Here is a 22,283-nt window from a genome sequence, read left to right as displayed (position 1 = left end):
GATCGCAAAAGTGGCTCTGAAGGGGACTTATCAATAGGGAGAATGTTAGTTCAAGGTTCCCAATAACTATCGAAAGGCTTTTCTCCGTTTTTTGAGCACCGAATAAGATGTCGTTAAGAATATTTCATATTTTCATAAAGGGTGGTTGATGACGTAAGCATCATCCAACCCCCCCCCCCACCCGTCATCAGAAGTCAGCAAATAGGAACCACCACCCCCCCTCCCTCCGATCGATGCTGACGTAATAATTGAATGACCCCTAAGTAACAACAAAGTTATGGCTGATTTAAATCATTTGCAACAATCGTTCCGAAGGCAACAAACACTTCTCAAACGCGTTTTTATGAGTATTCATTTTTTTTTGTGCAAACCTATGCACAAGATTTTATTCTCATGAAATTATACATTCAGCAGTTGCTCCAGATGACTTTAGCTGTGCAATGAACTAGGATCTCGGCCGTGTGTTTAGAATTTTATATTTCACAGCTGTTGGAATAAAAAAAATTTGAAATTTTTTTGTGTGAAAATTCACGTGTTGTTTCACGAAAACTGCCAGGTCTCAGAGAACATTTTACGTATTTGAAAACTTTTTTAGCCCATTGCACAGATAACAGTATGAAAACTATTCAAATGAATGGCGCGGTTTTCGGTGTGCAATGTCTGGCGTAAGTATCGAAAATGTGCCAATTTTCGGGCCATGATTAGAAAAGGACGAAAAAGTTTCAGAGATATTTCAGAAATTTCACTGAATTTCCTTATTTCGTACAGTATTTTGATGCAAACTGCGCTTGTTTTGTGAAAATCACAGTGTTTTTCAAGAAAAGTGTCCCGCATGTAATTTAATTTTTGTTGCAAAATATATGCAGTGTACGTACGGGCAAAAAGTTATTAATTATGTTTAATGAACAGAAGAAAGGCTATAAATTTTTTTTTCCCATATTTATCAGTTTCCAACTTTATTTGGGGATTATGCATAATCACTGCTAAAATTATAAATGTACTGAAATTTAATCAAACTATCTTTATATCGAGACGATTGGTGATTATGCTTAACCCCACCAGTGTATCACCTTTACACAGTAGCATATTGCATTTTAACATTAATTTGTATAGGAACCAATTACGACCAAATCCAAACGTCTTATCAATGTGAAAGCCGCATGAGCGAGGCAGTGCCGTCTTAACGCATGGGCCCACCCGGGCACCTCGAGAGAATAGGGCCTCAGAAAAATTAGAATTGGTTGAATTTGTCGAAAATTTGCCAGGTAGGGCCTCAAAAAAATTACTTGGCCCAGGGGTCAATGATGCTCTTAAGACGGCCCAGGAGTGAGGTTCCAATGTACGGTTAAACCCCTCTTAACGGCCATCCCCCATCGGATGTGGTCACCCCTGATTTAGGCCAAATAAAAATATCCCTGCAAAAAAAGCCTATTTAAATAATGTATTTCGAACTTCTGCTTAACGGTCACCCTTAGATACGGTGACGGACGCCATTTTCGCCATATTTGTTCCATTGTACTAAAGCCCCTGCACGGTACCAATAGTTGCGATTTTGGTTCGAATTATGCTCGCTAGATGGCAGCACAAAAATATAGTACTTCGTTCACTTTTGGACTACTTTTCAATGAAATACATTTTTTGTTAATGCTTAGCAACCTTGATGTGTGTATTTGACGTCGCCTTGATCGTGTATTTTACATGATTTCACGCTGTTTAATATGGCCAGCTCTAGTGTAATCTTCGCTTTCTATCGCTAAGAGAAGAGATTTCGAAGAGAAAAACATTGATGCCATCGAAATACTGGGATCTTTTGCGGGCCCCTCGGTCAGACTATTCACGGGCTCCTTCTGTAGTTAATTTATAGCGTAAAAAGCAAAAAAAAATGAGAACTGTCCCGAGCCCCAGGGCTAGCCCTGCCGCCGCCCCCCTTTGTGGGGCCATGACTTGTGACGTTTGTTTCAGCAAAAAAGCAATAATTTACTGTTTCCGACCCGATTCTACAAGGAAAAAGCTCAAGAAGCTGCAGAACAACTCTCTGACTCATCTCAGCTTCAAATGGTTCGTTGGATTATTTTTTGTGTGCATTTGCACGCAATTGCATTTCAGAAATTGTGCGGTGAATATGCCGAAGCCAATGATGAAACGTGCGAAGAATGGAATAAAGAATTGCCAAAAAATTATGGAGAGATATTCCAGCCAATGATACCAGGGGGTGGCCAACAGCTGGGCCGCATGTGGCCGGTGTTAGAAAGAGTTGGAATACTCCTCAGCACAACCGCTACAAACATCGATTGATGAGTTTTTCCAAGAGATGTAAATTCAGTAGATAGACTTTGTGTAATATTTCTTTTATGATTTTATAACTTCGCATCTTTGCAATAATTATGTACTTTCGTGTTTAACTACTTACTGCTCAAGACGCCTGTAGACGGCCCAAATAGGTGTATGTTTTGGAGACTTTTGTCCGCAACGGGAACAGAGGAAGAAAACTCTCGCCAGAAGCGAGAACCGAAGAGACAACTGGAACGCCCTATGAATGGGAATTTAAATGCTGGAGTATTACAGAAAGGTAAGGGTGCTCAATGCATTTTACAAAGAGTTGATAAAAGGATAGCATGAATAGAAACTCATGGACAGGGGCGTCGGAAGTGTTTCGAAACTGTGGGTGCTCGTCTTTAGTTTTGTATCGAAAATTTTAATTTCTGAATCAATTCTGGGGGTGCTCGGATGCATGCCACAAATTATCGTGGGTGTTTGAGCACCCACAGCAACCCCCGGCGTCGACGCGACTGCTCATGGAGAAAGGGTGGGGGGGAGAGAGAAAGTGGTCAACATTCGGACGAGTCCGCATCGACCACAAAAACTCGGGATTTCCACGAACACCTCCTTGGTCTTCCCTCTGGATATTAAATAGTTGAACAAATTGTATATTGTCAGGATTTCGTTCATTCGCGAACAAAGAACCATTTCAGCTATACTGTCAATACTGTATAGTTCTATCGTACCTCCCGATTAGCGGACAAAATTGTTTGGTCCCGTGGGTATCGTTCGTTATCGAGAAGTTGTACTTTGCAACACACATTCGTCTTCTCCCGCGAGTGTCCGCAAAAGGGAGGGGGAGATCGAGCCGCCTGGCAGTCGAGTGGTTAGGGAACTAGCTTCTCACTGTGCAGGTCTGGGTTCGAATCCCGGTTCGGGCATGGATGTTTACTAACACTAACAAATTCCCTGGACGAATCATGCTGATCCCTTGAGAATACGTGAAGACCACGTTATTATTATATCGTACCTCCCGATTAGCGGACAAAATTGTTTGGTCCCGTGGGCATCCGTTATCGAGAACTTGTACTGTGCAACACACATTCGTCTTCTCCCTCGAGTGTCCGCAAAAGGGTGTGGGAGGGGGGAGTTCTGTTTATCGAGCCGCCTGGCAGTCGAGTGGTTAGGGAACTAGCTTCTCACTGTGCAGGTCTGGGTTCGAATCCCGGTTCGGGCATGGATGTCTACTAACACTAACAAATTCCTTGGACGAATCATGCTGATCCCTTGGGAATACGTGAAGACCACGTTATTATTATTATATCGTACCTCCCGATTAGCGGACAAAATTGTTTGGTCCCGTGGATATCCGTTATCGAGAAAGTTCTACTGTGCGACGCACACATTCGTCTTCTCCGGAAAAGAAGAAACACCCGAGATCGTGTATTACCTGCGAATACACCGTATATCTATCGTCATATAACGACGACCTGAACAAACGCGGAAAAAAGAAAATAACAAAGGCAATTTGTGACTCCAAAGATGTCGTCCGCAAAATTGCAAAAAAAAAAAAAAAAGCAAACACGTACTACATCAGAAAACAATATCAAAGCCCGAGAAGAAATAACTCCGCCATCCTTTACTTACTTCCGAAGCGCATTCGATACTTTGTTTACTTCAAAATGCCCTTATTTATTTATTTTTTGCAAAAAAAAGCCAATATTTCCCGTAAAAAATGCTTAATGGGGAAAAAAAAACGTTCATATTTTTTTTTCCCCCTGTTCGAAAAACAAAATGTTTCTGGAAATTCTTCTTTGTGTTTGCTTTCAAAGATGGAATGCAATAAATTTTCCGAGTGGATCATACATAAATAAATGAAAGCGTTTCCCCCCTTTTCTAAGATGTATTTAGTTTGTAGTACTTCGGATGGAATGAATTTATTATTACACTCCATTTGAAAACACGACGAATCGAAAACTTGAAAGAATTACTGTTTCTCTGTAAGCGAATGGGCGGGAAGGAGAGAGAGAGGAGAAGGTGGGGTTATATATATATATAAAGATCTTTCTGTGAAAGGTCGTGAGATTTTCCAAAAAAAAATCTTTCCGTGAAGAGAAATCCCCAATGAGAATTGAGAGAATTGTGCTGAAAGGTAACGCTTTCCACTGTCCGTGATCGGTCTCTTTCAAGGAAACTTTCCCAAGATGTCGCCGTCAAGAAATTTACGGAAAGAGTGCATTAGTGTCACCCAAAAAGACATAAAAAATAAGGAAAAATTAGCGGCGGAGGGCAATTATTGAAGCCATCAAAAATCTGGGAACGGTAGCAACTGTTGGCTACCGTTTTAACAATGGCGACCCTCTGACACTGGAATTTTACACTCGTATTTTGCTAATAATATGTATTCACGTGACAAAAAACGTTTACGCCAAAGTTCTATATTATCGTTAGGTTCTTATAATGGAATTATAAGTTTCTTTTTCGGCATTTGGATCTCAACAGATACTCTCTTCCGAAAGTTTTTAACAACTGGCTGTTGCGAAGATGAATTTTTGGAAAAAGAGAAAATTCTATTGTCCTTGCGGGGAATCGAACCCACGTCCCTCCTCTTTTCGGGTGAACGCACTAGACTACAAACGCAACGAATCTCTCAATTTTTCCTTGGAGAACGTGTACACTGGAAGGGGCCGTACAAGGGTGACCATGGACGGAGAGTGACGTCATCCTTTCATAAGTCGCCATCTGGTGGCAGCGTCGGCAGTTGTGAGCTTGGCCTGAGTCAGGTCCTGCCGTCCATATACGGTCCCTTTCAGTGCACACGAGCTCCAAGGAAAGATTGAGAGATTCGTTGCCTTTGTAGTCTAGTCATGGACGGAGATACGGGGGGGGGGGACGTAAGGGCATTGCTTCCCCCCAACGTCAAAAGTGGAGTCGACTGATTTAATGTAGGCTATATGTGTATATAAGAATACACACACATCATCATCATCGTTCCCCCTCCCCAGCAATAATGGCCGTTCCCCTCCCCGGACTTCCAAGTCTATCTCCGCCTATGAGTCTAGTGGGTCTAGGGCGTTCACCCGGAAAGTGGAAGGACGTGGGTTCGACCAGCACCTCCTAGAGATATAAGGCTTCCGCACGGGCTGCCATAAACGTTATTCAGACTACCTAGCAAGTTTGCCACATTTTGAAACACAGCATCTTATTTCGTTTCTTCTTATATTGGCGTAGAATCTTCCTGATTGGTTCACAAATACCGCATAGTGATTAGATGTGGGGGCATAGAAATCGCCAATTCTGAGCCCGATCATTCCTTTTCCTCACAACGATGATACTCGCACGAGCGGGGAATTTTTTTTTTCCTGAATATTTTGAGGGAAAATGGACTACTTACTGACGTCACAAGGAGCGTGCGGAGGCCTTCTATCTGTAGGAGGTGCTGGTTCGATTCCCCGCAAAGAAGGCAGTTGAATTTTCCACTCTTTCCAAAAAAATTCATCTTCGCAACTGCCAGTTGTTAAAAACCTTCGTATGGTAGCGGAGAGTGACGACGTCATCCTTTCAGTTACACTCTTGAAGTTATTCATTGACATTAAAATTCTTATTTGTACTACCATTGAGATTACCATTGGCCTTAGAACACACACACAAATCCGTTTTTCTCATACCATAAAACAATTGTCCATCCTCTGGTGTATAGACACGAAGTCTTCCGTTACAACCAGTAAAATATGCACCACATTTTTCTAACATGACATTAAATTGCGCCTCAATTTCGGTGAACATAATACATCACATATTTCAAAAGTGATCAATTTTCCCTTTCAATCTTACATAGAAGGTTACCTCGCCAATACCTACTATTGCGCTTTCAATCAGCACCTCCTAGAGATAGAAGCCGTCCGCAGTCTGCTTGTGACGTCAGTGGATAGTCCATTTTCCCTCAGAATATATTCAGGAAAAAAAAAATTCCCCGCTCGCGCCAGTATCATCGTTGTGAGGAAAAGAAATGATAGGGCTCAGAATCGGTGATTTCTATATGCCCCACATCCAATCACTATGCGGTATTTGTGAGCCAATCAGAAAGATTCTACGCCAAAATAAGAAGAAACGAAATAGGATGCAGTGTTACAAAATGTGGCAAACTTGCTAGGTTGTCTGAATGACGTTTATGGCAAACAGTGCAGAGGCCTTCTATCCTCTAGAACAGTGGATCTCAACCTTTGGAAGCCCGCGGCCCGGTATCATTTAATTTTGTGAGTGGAAGGCCGGGTCAAACACATGATTAACGGAACATGAATGGGGGGAAATGAAACGTCAGGTCAGTCGCGGCCCGGCGGTTGAGAAACACTGCTCTAGGAGGTGCTGTTTCAACCCCCACCTACAGCTAAAACCATGTTTACATCGTCTAAATCCTTAAAGTTTGTGGAAAGGTCTTTATTGTTACAAAAATGGTGAGTGTTGCTCCACTGTCTAAACACCAACTAAATGTATGCAAAACTACTCATGGCCTCTCGCGCTTCTTGGCGAATCTGTAAATGAAATTTCTTTTCACTCTCTTCACACACTCTATATAGCTGTCTCACTTTTCTTTCTCTTTCTATGCTGCACCTGTGTGTGTGTGTGTGGTCGCGTATAAACAAATTCTACTTTTCTAGCAACATTATAGAAAGTTTGGTCATCGTGATTGGTTGAAGTTAGTGCTGAACCATTACGTCACACTCATAGTGAAATACTTGGCGAAATTAAAATTTGGCGAAGTTGAATGGTGGGTTTTTTTTCCTCTCTATCGTTTTATTTTCGCTCGCATGTGGTTTCAGGTGGTTTTTCCGATTCCTGAAATCGATCGTGGAAAAGAAGGATAACGGACCCCTAATTCGAAGTAATACAGTATAAAAAGTATTGGTGAGCTTTTGGCGAGACCGAATTTCGCCAAAAGCTCCGCCCCCCCCCCCCCCGTGACATCTTATATCTTTCTTGCTCGTAGTAACCAATCAGCTGCATGCTAATGCCTCGCTTGTTGCTAAGAGTGTAGGAATTGTATTTACGCCTGGTCATGTGTTGTTTGAATGACGTCACTCTAGGGTTGCGGGATTTTCAAAATCATTATTGGCCTCTGTTGGGGCTAAAAATACATGTTAATATTTACTTCTTTTTTTTGGAACGTCTTGGCTTTGGCAATATGAAACGTCTTATAGTTTACGTGTTCTATAGTTAAACGTCTGCAGTTCAAAACCAAGTCGGTGAATACCACCCTTAGCTGTAGTAAACTGATCGGATCAAAACGTCTCAGCTGTGGATTCAATTTGGGACGTCTTCGAGCTGTGATAATTTGATCGGATTAAAAGATCTTGGGTGTGGTAATTTGAGTAAATTATAACGTGTCTGCTGTGTTGATTTGAAACGCTTGAACTCTGATAATCTAATCGGATTGGGGAAAGTCTAAGCTGCGGCCATTTAATCGGATTGGAACGCCTTAGCTTTGGCAATATGAACCATCTTATATACGTCTATAGTTTAATAGTAAACTGATCGGATCAAAGCGTCTCAGCTGTGGATTGAATTGGGAATGTCTTAGCTGTAGTAATTCAATTGGATTGTAACGTCTCGACTAGGGGTAGTTAAAGGGAATGGAAAAATCTTAGCTCTGGTAATTTGCAACGTCTTGGCTGAAATAGTCCGATTGGGAGGCGTGTGCACATCCATGAAATGAGGAGGAAGCTTACCTATACCTTAAAAAATTCATAAAAAACGTGCGATTCAACCCAAGAAGTGGATGTTTCCCAGTAAAGGATGTTTGCTTATCCATAAAAACGCTTAGGAAGTTCACTTGTTCCCGTAAACGCGTAAGAAGCTTGCTTAACTAGTAGAACAGTCATCTTCAACCCGTTGCTCGCGAGCACCCGCGGTGCTCCCTGAATCGCCCACAGTATTCGATGTTCGTGTCCAATTTCGTGCTCGCGAGCACTTGAGATCAACGCTACAACTGAACACCTTGTACGAATCGCATTCAAAAAAACTGAAATCATCGTGATTTCATGGCATTCGCATGGCCAACTTGCCGTTAGGGTGATATTCTTTCCATGACGGGTACAAGCAGTGCTCGCGTTGAAGACCTCTGCTGCGCCCCCTAGAAATGTGCAATAGCCGTGCGTCGCGTTTCCCTTGAAACGCGTAGGCGGCGTGCTACATACCTAATATTGCCTGCCTCCCCCGTAGGAAATGCGTAGGAAGATTGCTTACTCTCCAACAAATACGCAGGAAGCTTACTCACGTACCCCCACCGCCTTCCGAATAATTCAGTGAACGTGTTTTGACTCAGTCAGGCGTAAGTAATATAATGCACAAACTATCCAATTACGCCTCCTAATGCTCGATCCGCGTGAATGGCTTAAGATCAAACCTGTAGATGATGGGAGAGGGGGGGGGGGGTGGACAAATTATTTTTTAATTAATTAAATCATCAATTAGAGACATTTGAGTCTATTATTCTTACATAATTTCGCTATTGTGGACGATTCCATGGAGGCACGAATTCGGAAAAACTCGCGTTTTTCTTTTCAAGAAAAGCCTCTCAAAAATCCATTCTCCCCCCCCCCCTTGAAAATGATTCATTGACAAGAGATGAAGGGAAGAGATAGAAAGACCCCCCCCCCCTCCTTTCTCTTGCCATAATTGGTACTAATGAGTTTACGTCAAAGAGCTCCAAGAAAACAAGAACGGAAGCCCGCGCTCGAACAAGTTTCGTTCGTTTCGAGGAGTTTTCTTAGAAAATCCTATACCTTTGGCGCTCGCGCTTATTAGTTCATTTACGAATGTCTCGTTCGAGACACACACACACTCTCTCTCTCCATCTTGCTCGAGTGTTTTCTCGAAAGTTCTACGCAGAGACCAAGATTTCCACTCGACGGAAGATACTCGCTGCGTGGGTATGGATGTTGCTGCTGCTGCTGCGACCCTTAAAAATAGATAAGACTTTTTAAGGAAAATAGCCACGAGACACACACACTCGAGGATCATCGCCAATGGAGTTTCTGGTTTTACTTATTTTCGTTGTGCCAGCGCCAAAACTGAGCGGATAACTCGTCGAATCTAGTCCTCCACATATTTGTAAAAGCATTGCAATTTAAATAATAAATCCGCCAAAAAGTTGTCTTCTCTTTCTCTGGTGCGATAATGAATAATCTATTGTTTCAGTTTGTTCCGAGGTGAATAATGAGTGTTGAAAAGAATTTATTTTAACCAAAATTGAGCAAAAAAATAAGTAAAAATATTTGCGCATAAAATTGCATTAAAATGTCAACGAAATGTGAGCGCAGACATCTTAGACCAGGCATTATTCCTCCCTGAACTCTTTAAGTTTAAGCAAACCTCGAGAATTGGGAATATCTTGTGGCACTTCATCCCGAGTCACTGTGGTGGCACACGCAATTGCCGTCACGCACGCACAAGTTGCTTTAAAATCATGCCATGATCATCTCCGCTGCTCGAACCCCTGCTCGATCTAACGTGTTAACCTTAAGCACCTAATTTGCGAGACCACTGCTTTAGCTGGCAAATCCATGACCGTGTCACAAAAATCACGACAAAATATTTATTTTCCGTACTTTAAACTAAATATCTAACACGCTAAGGGCGGTATTCACCGACATGGTTTAAACTAATCACAATTTCTTGATAAGAGATCGAAATGGATTGGTTAAATTCAGGTTTTTTTAGCCAATCTATGTTCATCTGTTATCCAAAAATTCTGATTACAGTTTAAACCACGTCGGTGAATACGGCCCTAAATAACGAGTATCCACTTGGCAATGTCACCATATAACAAGTGTCCAGTTCCAAATATCATTGATAGCAAGAGTCCAATGTCACCAAATAACAAGCGTCCAGTTCCAAATATCACTGATAACAAGCGTCCAGTTCCAAATATCACTGATAACAAGAGTCCAATGTCACCAAATAAGTTTCCAGTTCAGATATCACCTGCTAACAAGAGTCCAATGTCACCAAATAAGTTTCCAGTTCAGATATCACCTGCTAACAAGTGTCCAATTGGCATTGTCAATAAATATCAAGTGTCCAGTTCCAAATACAATAAGACTGATAACAAGTGCCTAGTTTCAAATATCATCTAGTAGCAAGTGTTCACTTGGGAATGTCACCAAATAACTTATCCGATCGATAATGTCACCTGATAACAAGTGTCCACTTCACAATGTCATTAACTAATAAATGTCCACTTCATAATGGTCACCAAATCAGGGACGAAACTAGGTTGGGACAACCGGGCACTGCCCCTGAGCCGGATGGGGCCCCCCAGTTTACATTTGTTTTACCCAATATTAAGCCTTTCAAGAGAAGCACCAAGAAAAAGTCTGCCCCGGGGGCCCTGAGAAGGCACATTACGGCACTGCACCAAATAAGTGTCCATTTCCAAATAACCCCTGATAACAAGTGTGTACATGACAATGCCACTAAATAACAAGTGTTTATTTCCAAATAACCCCCGATAACAAGTGTCTACATCACAATGCCACTAAATAACAAGTGTAGACTTGAAAATGTCACTAAATAGCAAGTGTCCACTTAACAATTTCACTAACTAACAAGTATCACTGACAATGTCACAAATAGCAAGTGTCCACTTCCGAATATGGCCGTATATATAACAAGCGCTTTCCTAAATACCTCCAAATGTAACAAGTGACTACTTCCGAATATCGTCAAACAACAAGTGCACACTTCCAAATATCGTCAAACAACAAGTGCACACTTCCAAATATCGTCAAACAACAAGTGCACACTTCCAAATATCGCCCCATAACTAGATCACACTTCCAAATATCGTGACACACGACTAGATTCCAGTTCCAAATACTGTATCATCAAATAACGAGTAATCACCTCCAAATACATTCAATAACGGGATGTCCGCTTCAGAATATCGCCAAACAGTGTCAATTTGGCTTAGCTTTCCCCCCATTTGATTTTACTTTTTTATTCTTTTTGTCTGATTAGCAAAATCGTTACAATTAGTTAAAAGCCAAACCCAGAAAGAATTGTATATAAGTGTGGCTTTTCTTCTAAATAAACAACAAAAATGCCGCCAAAATATCAGATAAAACTCCAGCCAAAATGGAATAACTCGAATAAAAAGGCGTAAGAAGAAAAAAAATGAATGAATGAAAGCTTTCCTGTCAACCACACCCGCCTCAAAACCAGTTTTTGGCGACGGATCGGTGGTCCAATCAGAGAGCCGGAGTCCCACGTTGCGTATGACGTCACCGATTCTTCCCCCATTCACGTTCAAGTATATAAAGAGGGGAAAAAAATTCCCAGAAACGCTTCGAATAGGCTAAATAATTCCCGCGTCTCTTGATTGGGAAAAAAGAAATTACAGAAAGAGATTCATTTTAATTAGTGGCCATTAAGCTAATGATGTGACAGGTGAAGATCCGTCTTAATGATCCTCTCATTAATCCCGCGTCCCGGCAGAGACAAAAGGTTCAGCGAGAGTCACTCACGTGCTCAGCTCAAGGAATAAAAATCCCGGAAAAGGGGGCAGCATATTATGGATAAGTATTTCGATGACAAATGTTTCCGCTACACACCAATATCCGATTTCTTTCAGAAAGATTAGGTCTTGAGACATCTCCTGCGAAAGAGTGATCATCCGCTCGAATCGTAAATTTGAAAAAAACACCAATTCTCATCTATCTAATGTGTGTGTGTGTCACCATGAGCACCGAAACACCCTCCGCGGACATGGATAGGTTACTTATCTTGGACGACTGATAAGGGATCATTCAAGTATTACGTCAGCATCGATGGGGGAGGAGGGGTTTCCGATTTGCTGATTTTTGATGACGGAGGGAGAGGGTGTTTGGACGATGCTTACGTCATCAACCACCCTTTACGAAGATATGAAATATTCTTAATGGCAACTTATATTCGGTGCGCCAAAAACGGAAAAAAGCCTTTCGATAGTTATTGGGCACCTGAACTAACATTCTACCTATTGATAAGTCTCCTACAATGATCTCTCAATGTTTTTCTAGGATCCTTCAAGTGCTTTGGAAATGTGTCCGGGCCGCTTAAGTGCTCTGAAACTGCACCACGCATCACTCAAGTGATCCTTAATTACTCCACGGATCACTTAAGTAATCCGGGAATGTTCCGCGGGTAACTTGAGTGATGTAGAACCGCACTGGGGACCGCTCAAGTGCTCTAAAACTGTGCCACATGTCACTCAAGGGATATCTAAATGTGCCACGGAGCGTTTAAGCGTTCTGGAACTGTGTCGCGGGTGACTTAGGTGATCTTTGAACGTGAAAGTGATCTCTGAGGCCTACTTCAGTGATCTGAAAATGTGCCGCGGGCAAATTAAATGCTGTGGAATTGTGCCGCAGGTTAGTTAAGCGATGTGTAAATGTGCCGCTTAGTTCGTTTTTGCAAAATTGTGTTTAAGGGGGGCTAGTCACATCAGGTAAGGGCCATTCAAGTATTACGTAAGCAGATTTTCAGCCATTTTTGACCCCCCCCCCCCTTGTCAGCAAAATTTCGTCAGCAGCTTAGAATATTTCATATCTTCAAAAAGGGGTGGGTTGATGACGTAAGCAACCTACAAAACCCCCTCCCCCTTGCCATCAAAAGTCAGCAAATCTGAACCCCCCCCCCCCCGATGCTGACGTAATATTTGAATGACCCCTAACCTTCAGGACCACATTCCCTTGACCCGCCGACGGGTCAAGGGTTTCACCATGTATGGCTTAAATGGTGGGTCGCAATAAATTTCTTAAAGAGAAATTTTGAGTTCGTAGCCTTCAAATAGCAATGAAATTAACAGAAATCGATTATAACAACATATAAAGATATTTTCTTTCGAAATTTTGATTTAAAAAGAATATTTTTTTTTCCGTGTGGGGGGAGGCCCACAAACCCCCTATGCCCTCCCCCGTACGTTTCTGATCCCACCAATATGCGTTAGGAGGTAGGGGGGGCAGTGATGACGAAATTTTGCTAACAATGGGGGCGGCGGGTCAAAAGTGGCTAAAAATTTGCTTACGCAATACTTGAACGGCCCCTAATGTTAATATACTTCATCGTTAACCCTAAGTCCGAGTATACTTCACACAAAATTCTTCAATTCTTTTACATACCCGAAGTAAGCTGTTTTACCATCTCTCATTGGGATGTGGAGGGGGGTTCCTTGCACCCAAAGCCCCTCCCCCTCTTCGGCTCTCTTTGAGCCCCGCCCGCGAGAGGGAGAGAGTGGTCTTGGGTGTGTTTTCTCTCCTGAGGGCACCCCAAGACCCTTCTCGGCTCTGTTCGAGCCCCCAATCCATCTATTAATAACTTCAGAAAAAGCCAACAACACAGAAATTTATCTAAAAATAATTTATAAAAAGCTCAATAAATTGATTAAGAGGTAAATTTTATCTAAAAAATCTAAACACGAATTTATTTGCTTAAATCAATTGCAAAATACCTGAAGTACAGTCGAATCCCGTTATAACGAACGCCAAGAGACCGGAGGAATCACTTCGTTAAAACGAAATTTCGTTATAAAGGAATTCCAAATTACCTAGCATTGTTCCTATGTAAACTTATTTTCGGGATTGGAAAAGTGTTCGTTAAATCGAGATTTTCGCTATAACGGTGTTCGTTAAAACGGGATTCGACTGTATTTTAATATATAACAATTGCTAGAAACAATGGCAACTTTAAAGAGTTAAGCAACAGCAATCCTCTTTTCCGTTCTAACTGAAATACAGTCATCACTCGATATAACGACCCCCCCCCCCATTTCGTCCCGCCGAAAACGAACGTTGTATCGAGAGGGTCGTTATATTGAAAGTAAAACATATATGATATAGTTGTTCTATATGGAAACATTTTGGACTTACCATATCGGTCGTTGTAATGAAATGGTCGCTATAACGTGGGTTATAATCGTTATAGCGAGCTTCGACGAGCGGTCTACTTATGCGATCTGGAAGCGTGCCGTGTTCCACTGAATTGAAGTGAAAATGTGCCGCGGGCCACTTGAGAGATCTGGGCATGGGCGGAGATACGGGTCCCCAGCGTCAAGGGTGGAGTCGACTGATCTAATGTATATATGAATTGACATCATCATCATCCTGCGCCCCCCCCCCAGACTTCCAAGTCTATCCGCCTATGGATCTGGGCATGTGCCTCATGTCACTTGAGCGATCTCGGAATGTGCCGCAAACTACTGAAGTGATGTGGAACTGTATTGCACACCATTTAAGTGATCTGATTTTAAAAAAAATGTGCCGCTTAGTTCCTTTTTAAAAATGTAGGTTTGAGGTCACGGGCCCCATCAGATGACTCCGAGGGCCACATTTGGTCCGCGGGTCATGGGTTGAGCATGTGTGCTCTAGATCAGGGGTTCATAACGTTTTTTCCCGCGTGACCCTAAAATCAACAGTAGGATTAACTTTGATTAGCGCACCCACGCCGCTGCTATTCAAGTTTGGATCGTGACTCATATCGCTCAAGGGCCCCCAGTTTGTTGGTGGGTTTGTGGCCCCGGCGAAAATCAGAGGTTTCAGTCTTGACCCATATCTCAAGAACCCCTGGCAGTAAGCGTGTTTGCGCGACCTATCTCCGAAGCTCCCAAGAATCGAGTTTCGGTCGTCACCCATAGATGAATAGCCCCGGATATTGTTAATGCGTTTCGGTGGCCCCGCGAAAAATTTGCTTAATTTGGGTAATTACCAATAGCTCAAAAATCACTATCTTTAAGGGGATTTGTACGGCCCATCTCGGAAGTTCATGGGGGCCCCCAGACTGGAGCTCTGTTGGACCACGAGAAATTTTCCCTTCTATCATTTTACAAACAAATAAATCCCAGGGCCCACCAATAAAGCACCCGGGACCCAATTCGCAGAATTTTAGCGGCGCCAGGACTGGATTTATCTCGGGCTTCCACTGTTGCAAATTTTGCAAATATTACTCAGTGTAAAACAAAACAAAAACAATGTGATGCATTCAGGGCCCCCAGAATGAAACCTGTCAACTACAACATGGGCCTCTGGCCTCGAAGCTTGTCGGACATTCCCCCTCTGTGAGGGCCACGAGGAATTTTCATTTGTATTTATTTTACCAACAAATAAATTCGAGGGCCCCCAATCAAGGACCCGGGACCCAATTCGCTGAATTTTAGACCCAGACTGGATTTATCTCGGGCTATCGATGTTGCACATTTTACAACGTTAAACAACAAGAATCAACGAGATTCATCCAGGGGGCTCCGAAATGATACCTGTCAACTTTTCCATGGGGGTCCTCGACCGGGAAACTTGTCGGACATACCCCCGTGAGGGCCACGAAAAATTTTCATACTTTCAGTGGGGCCCCAGACTGGATTTATCTCGAACTATCCATATATTTTACAATGTTAAGCAACAAAAATCATTGAGATTCGTCCAGGGGCCCCCGAAATGAAACCTGTCAACTTTCCCATGGAGGGGGGCTTCCGACCTGGAGGCTTGTCAGACAACCCCCTTGTAAGGGCCACGAAAAACTCTCATTTGTATTTTTTTTTTAACAACGAATAAAACCCGGGACCCAATTCGCAGATTTTTATGGGGTCCCCAAACTGGATATATATTTAGGTCTTCCGCTATTGCAAAATTTTTCGATGTTAAAGGAGCAAGAAAACAATGAGATCCATCAAGGGCCCCTGGAAATGAAACCTTTAACTTTCCCCGTAAAGGTATATGTGCCATGCCTCACCCTGGGTACCCCGACGCTGTGTAGTGGGAGCAAAGTTGTGTGAAGAAATCCTTCACACAACTTTCGCCAAAATACGGAAATTTCGATCATTTTTTTAGCCAAGATCTTTCGCCAATATTTCGACAAGAACATTCGCAAAAAAAAAAAAAAAACCACTTAATTTGCGCCAATAGCTAAAATTCTTCATGTTACTTTTGCCAAGATCCTAAAGTTTCAATCACTTTTGAGCCAAGCAATTTCATCATTATCTCGCCAAGATCTATCTCGAGAAGAACCTTCCAGCACATCTTGCCAAGAGCTGGAAAAAAAAACGCCTTCGCACAACTTTTGCCAAAGTTCGAAAATTTAAATCTCTCTTTTGGCCAGGATATCAATATCTCACCAAGTATCTTCACCAGTTTCTCAAGAAACTTCGCCAATATCCCGCCAAGACCTTTCGAGAACTTTCCCACAATTTTCAACATGAGCGAGAAACCTTCACACGATTTCTGTCAATATCCGAAAACTCCATTCATTTTGTGCCAAGACACCAAATATCTTCCCACATGATCGTTCATCAGTGTTTCACCAATACGAATATCTCTTTAGTATTGGGTACCAAACTATACCGATATCTCGAGAGCCCCCGCCAATATGTATCAAGAACCTTCACCAATATCCCGCCAAGACTTTTCATTAATACTCCAACCGAGAACAAAAAAAAAAACTCCACAAAATTTTCGCCATGAGCAAATGCAGTAACTTTAACTTAATTTACGCCAAGAAGAGAAAGCCTTCACACAATTTTCGCCAAGAAGAGAAAGCCTTCACACAATTTTCGCCAAGAAGAGAAAGCCTTCACACAATTTTCGCCAAGAGCTAAAAGCCTTCACACAATTTTCGCCAAGAGCTAAAAGCCTTCACACAATTTTCGCCAAGAGCTAAAAGCCTTCACACAATTTTCGCCAAGAGCTAAAAGCCTTCACACAATTTTCGCCAAGAGCTAAAAGCCTTCACACAATTTTCGCCAAGAGCTAAAAGCCTTCCACACGATATCTGCCGACATGGGTGGGGTGGCTCTTGGGCCGTATGACCTGTGCGGCTGCACGGGGCGCCGCTCTAGAGGGACGCCGAATACGATATGAAAGGCCGAAAAAAATTTATTGTTCAAAAAGAAATTAAGGGAAATTATTTCTGTGACTGCAGACGAAATGAAAATAACGAAAAGAAAGGGTTTTTCCCGTTAGGAATTGTCGGGGATGGGTAACAATTGGGGGTGGACAGGGTGCGCCAAAAATAGGTCCCGCTCGGGTGTAGAAATTTTGTCTCGAGCCGCCCTTGCGTGCCAACATCCGAAAATTGAAATCAATTTTCCCCAAGAGTCTAGAAGACCACACCAACAATCAATGTCCTTTTATTTGTCGCCAAAAGTCGCGAACCTTCATTTCCAGTCCATCCGAACGAAGACTTCACTCATCGCCATTTCATCGCCAACAGCCAGCAACACCTCACAATCCACGCCGCACTTTCCACGCCTAGATCCAGAATTCCAACAGCTATTCATACAAGAACTCGAACAGCAGAAATTAATTTTTTGAAAAGAAAGAGAAAAAAAAAAAAAAAAAGAAGCCAAGTACTGCAACACAAAGAAAGAGGAAAACCGCCAAAAAATATGAAAACAATTCAAACATTGTTCTTCGGAAATATATGTCCCGGTTTTAACACGAAGAAATAGGTCAAAGAGGGGGGGAAACGGATCTACATACAGAGGTCTTTCCATTCAACACACCGCAGAAGAAGTTTCCAGAACCTGGAACGATGTATGTAGTAGTAGTGGTAGTTGGCGGCAGAAGCGCAATTAACGCCGCGCGGATTCTTTAATAAACTCATCTCCTGCCGTGGGAAGTGAAGTGAACACAAAAAAATTCAATATTTATCCGCCATTTCCCCCGCGAAGATTCTCGTCATTTTAACGTCACCAAATATGAAATTATGCTCCGCCATTTTTGTTTTTTTTTGTACTCCTCCATCTTGTTTTTCTGTGTGTGTGTCGTCTGCTTTTTTTCTTCTATCTATTTATGCCCGAAATAGAAATATATAAAAATATTAATATATATATATTTCTTCCCCCCCCCCCCCCCCGAAATATATATATTATTTGGTTCAAATAAAATTCGGCAATTTTTTGAAAATATTAATTTATTTATTTCGGTCACGGACGTCACAAACGAGAATATCTCTGGCAGCTTGAGATGCGTAACCATGGTAACGATGATATTACAGTTTATACGAAGGTCTGGTTACTATGGTGACGAAGAATTCGAGGAAATGCGACAAAATGCATTATTTGCATTGATTTTCCTTAAGATTTTTTTTAAAAATTAATTGTAGAATATTTATGATTGTTCTGTTGTTGCTTTTGTCAACCATTGTTGAAAAATCTGATTGTTTAATTTTTTTTTGGTGGCGTAGGAGTTCTGCTGTTCTGATACCGAAACTGCTGGGTGAAATCGGTGGGGTGATTTGACTGTTGGAAATCCGTTTATGAAAGCCATTGTTAAAAATGTACTGTTTGCAACATAATTGTCGCTGTCGAAATGAATGGTGACCAGCGAATTTTCTCTCTGTTGAAGTTTTATTGTCGGTAAGAATATTTTTGAAAGAGGTCACCAAAAGCATTGTTGAAAGTTTTGTATCTAAAATCATTGTTACAAGATTTGTCTCAAATAGCATTGTTGCAAAAACTTGTCGCAAAAGCATTGTTGAAAGTTTTGTCTCTAGTAACATCGTTGGAAGACTTGACGTAAAGAGAATGTTGTTGGAAGAATATTGTCGATAAGAGCAAATTTGAAAAGCTATTGTTGTCAAGAACATTGTTAAAAGGATTGCTACTATGAACATTGTCGAGAGGATTGTCACTAAGAACATTGTTAAAAACTTATAGTTAAAACATTTTTAGAAGGCTTCCCGCAAAAACATTGTTAGAAGGACTGAAAGATTTATCCCTAACGAAATATATAGTTGAAAAGCTATTATTGGTAAAAAGTAAGAACATTATTTAAAGATTATTGTCACCAAGAACATTGTTGATTGTTTTGTCACTAAAACACATTGTTGAAATTTTTGTTACTAACAACATTGATGAAGGGCTTATCTTAATGAATATTGTTGAAAAACATGCCATATAAAAACATTGGTAAAATATTGTCGTTATAAAAAAATTGAAAAGCTATTGTTGCTAAGAACATTGTTGAAATAATTGTCATTACAAATAAAGTTGTAAATCTATTTTTGCTGCATTGTTAAAAGACATTATTATTATTGTAATTAAGAATATAATTGAAAGTCTGTTGTTGTCAATAACAATTTTGAAACACTTGTCGCCAAGAACGTTGTTGAAAGATTGTCTTTATTTTGCAAATAATTCGAAGTCAATGTTGGTAAGAACATTGATAGAAAATGATAGAAAACTAGTCGCGATGCACACATGCTCTGCTGGTAAGCCGATTGTAGAAATACCAGTGTTACTAAGCTCATTATTGGAAAACTTATCACAAAAACATGGCTATATTGTTGCTAGAACATTGTTGAAAAGCTACCATCACTAAGAACGTTGTGATAATTGCCACTGAGAACAATTTTGAAAGAATTTTCACCAATAGTATATTTGAAAAACTATCCACCAAGCTAATTGTTGTATTACTAGTCATTGTTGAATACCATTGTCCTTAACATTAACGTTTTTGAAATGCATCACTACGCACTATTGATATTAAACACATTTCTTGGAATACTATTGTTATTAAGCGTATTATTAAAAAAACTATTGTCGCGCTATAAGAACTCTTTCAAAATATTTTTTTCCTCTAAGATTTTCGCTAAAGCTTCTGTAGCTTTTTTATGTTGGTCATTTTCTTAAAGAGCATTGTTGAAGGACTGTTATCAGTCTATCGCCAATAGCATTGTCAGAAAACTATTTTGGTTAAGATCATTGAGTGAAACTGCTAACAATATCACCAAGGTCATAACTAGAATGTCATTGTCATTGAGCATCGTCAAATAAAATCAGGGCATTTATCATTAAGCAATTGTTAAGTTGAAAGCTACTGTTGCCAAAAACATATTATGCTACAAATACATTGCTGCCAAAAGCTATTGTCTCAAAAACATTGTTGAAAAGCTATTTTTCTCTATTAAACATTGTCTCAAAAGACTTTTTTTATTTTTCCAAAGGATATTGTTAACCCACAAAACATTGTGAAAAGGGCTATTGTCACGAAGAGCATTGTTGGATACATTAAAAAAATGATGAATTGTTCGATGAAGCCGCAGTGTATACTATTCATATAGCAAACCATTTCGTAATAGTAATCTCGTATTGTGTTATAGATAATGATTTGCTCTGCTGTAAACAATGATAAATTGTTTACTAAAGCGACAATTAACTAACCATATAGAAAACCTCGTTAATAATGGTGCTTTGTGTTGTAATAAATACACTTTTTCACAAACAATGACAAGTTGCGCAATAAAGTTTCTCTTACTGTGAAGCATTCATATAACAAAAGATTGTTTATTACAGAACACAAATCACACAATGTTTAGCTGTTTAACAATAATCATACCGGACTCATTATTACGGAAGGTTTTGTTGCATTACTTGTTAAATCGTTGCCTTTTTTAAAAAACAACTTATCACTGTTTGTAACAGTATGTTGTTTATAAGAGTATGCACCATTATTGCTTCAATTATAATTTAACAAATTGTTGCTTTATTGAACGATTTGCATTACGTTTATTACATAACCCGAATATCATTTCGTAATAGTTCGTCGTACAAATATCTAATTGTTGCTGTAATGAACAATTATTTATTATTGTTTATAATAGAACGCACTGTAGGTGACGGTTTGTTACGTGTTACAAAAATACGGCATTCAATTGTTAGGCAATGTCGATAAGTTACTTTACATTAAAAATGGGAAATGCCGAAAAGTTTCATTATTGGAATCAGAATGAAAATTGACAATGTCGATAAGTTTAACGACTACGATGAATTTCATCGTTGAAATCAGGCCATTGTTAAAAATATACAAAGTGGATAAGTTTCATTGTTGGAATTAGGCACCTCCGAAAACAGGCAATGTCAAGTCTCATTATTGAAATCGGAAACCGTTGAAAATTTACAATGTCGATAAATTTCATTATTGGAATTGAACATTGTTGTAAACAGATAACTTCGATAAGTTTCATTGTTGAGAGAAATTAAACTTTTTTTTTAAATGTAGGTTGTTGTTAAGTTCCATTGTTAGAATCAGACAGTATTTATAAGTAACATTGTGTGCTTAAACAGGAAATGTCGATAAGTTTCATTACTAGAATCGGGCATTGTTGATAATAAAATATGTTAAGTTTCATTCTCGGAATCCGGGATGCTAAAAATACACGATGTCGATAAGACAATCTCTCATTTCATTGCTGGAATCAGAGATTGTTAGAAATAGACAATGTCGAGAGGTTTCACTGTTGTAATTAGACATCTGTAAAAAGAGTTAATGCCGATAAGTTTCATTGTTGGCATCAAAAATTACCGAAAATAGTCAATTTCAATAAGATTTATTGGATTTTGGAAACTTCTTAAAGCATAGATGTTCATAAAACGCTTCATTTGCTTGAATCAGACATTGTTTAGACTAAACAATGTCGACAAGTATCATTGTTTAGTCTAAACACTTTGAAAATAGGCAATGCGGATAATTATCATGGTTGGAATCAGACATTGTTAAAAATAGACAATGTCGATAAGGTCCATTCTTAGAATCGGGCAATTGCTGAAAATAAACAATGTCGACAAGTCTCATGGCTGGAATCAGACATTGTTGAAAATAAACAATTTCGAAAGATGTTTGTTGGAATTGAAAATTTCCGAATGTGTAAGGATGCTCGTAAAAGTCTCTTTGTTGGGGGAATCAAGGTACTCCTTAAATAGGACGATGTCGACAAGTTTCATCGCTGAAATAAAGCATTTCTTAATAATGTAAAAATTCCGTAACATTGTCGGAATCAGACATTGTTACAAATATACCACGTCGATAAATTTACATTGCTGAAAAGAGTAAACACCGAAAAGTTCCATTACATATAATAGAGAATAAACAGACAATGTCGAGAGAAAGATAAACTTTCATTGTTAGTAAGTCTTTGTCCCATATATAAGAATACTTCCGCCACTTCAATTCAATTAACAAAAAAGAAATAAAGAAACCATTGTTGTTTTCCGAAAT

General features: G+C 40.2%; 1 protein-coding gene and 1 long non-coding RNA gene across 3 annotated transcripts in view; one reads left to right on the top strand and one right to left on the bottom strand.

Annotated features, from left to right (window-relative positions):
* The window catches only part of LOC149067857 (uncharacterized), a 141,295-nt gene extending 121,251 nt beyond the window's left edge, over positions 1 to 20,044 (top strand). For both annotated transcript variants that reach the window (XR_016195257.1, XR_016195258.1), the window contains exon 4: positions 18,472 to 20,044. This is a non-coding gene — a long non-coding RNA (uncharacterized LOC149067857). The remainder of the gene's footprint in view (positions 1 to 18,471) is intronic.
* The window catches only part of LOC149067856 (uncharacterized), a 120,941-nt gene that overhangs the window by 81,001 nt on the left and 17,657 nt on the right, over positions 1 to 22,283 (bottom strand). The gene's annotated exons all lie outside the window — the stretch shown is intronic.

The sequence above is a fragment of the Pholcus phalangioides genome, unplaced genomic scaffold, assembly GCF_987345545.1.
Source record: "Pholcus phalangioides strain wild (caught in Gottingen) unplaced genomic scaffold, Ppha-v1.0 ptg000028l_1, whole genome shotgun sequence".
Classification (NCBI taxonomy): Eukaryota; Metazoa; Arthropoda; class Arachnida; order Araneae; family Pholcidae; genus Pholcus; species Pholcus phalangioides.
The sequence above is the reverse complement of the archived record's forward strand: the minus strand, read 5'-3'. Positions and strand labels throughout refer to the sequence as shown.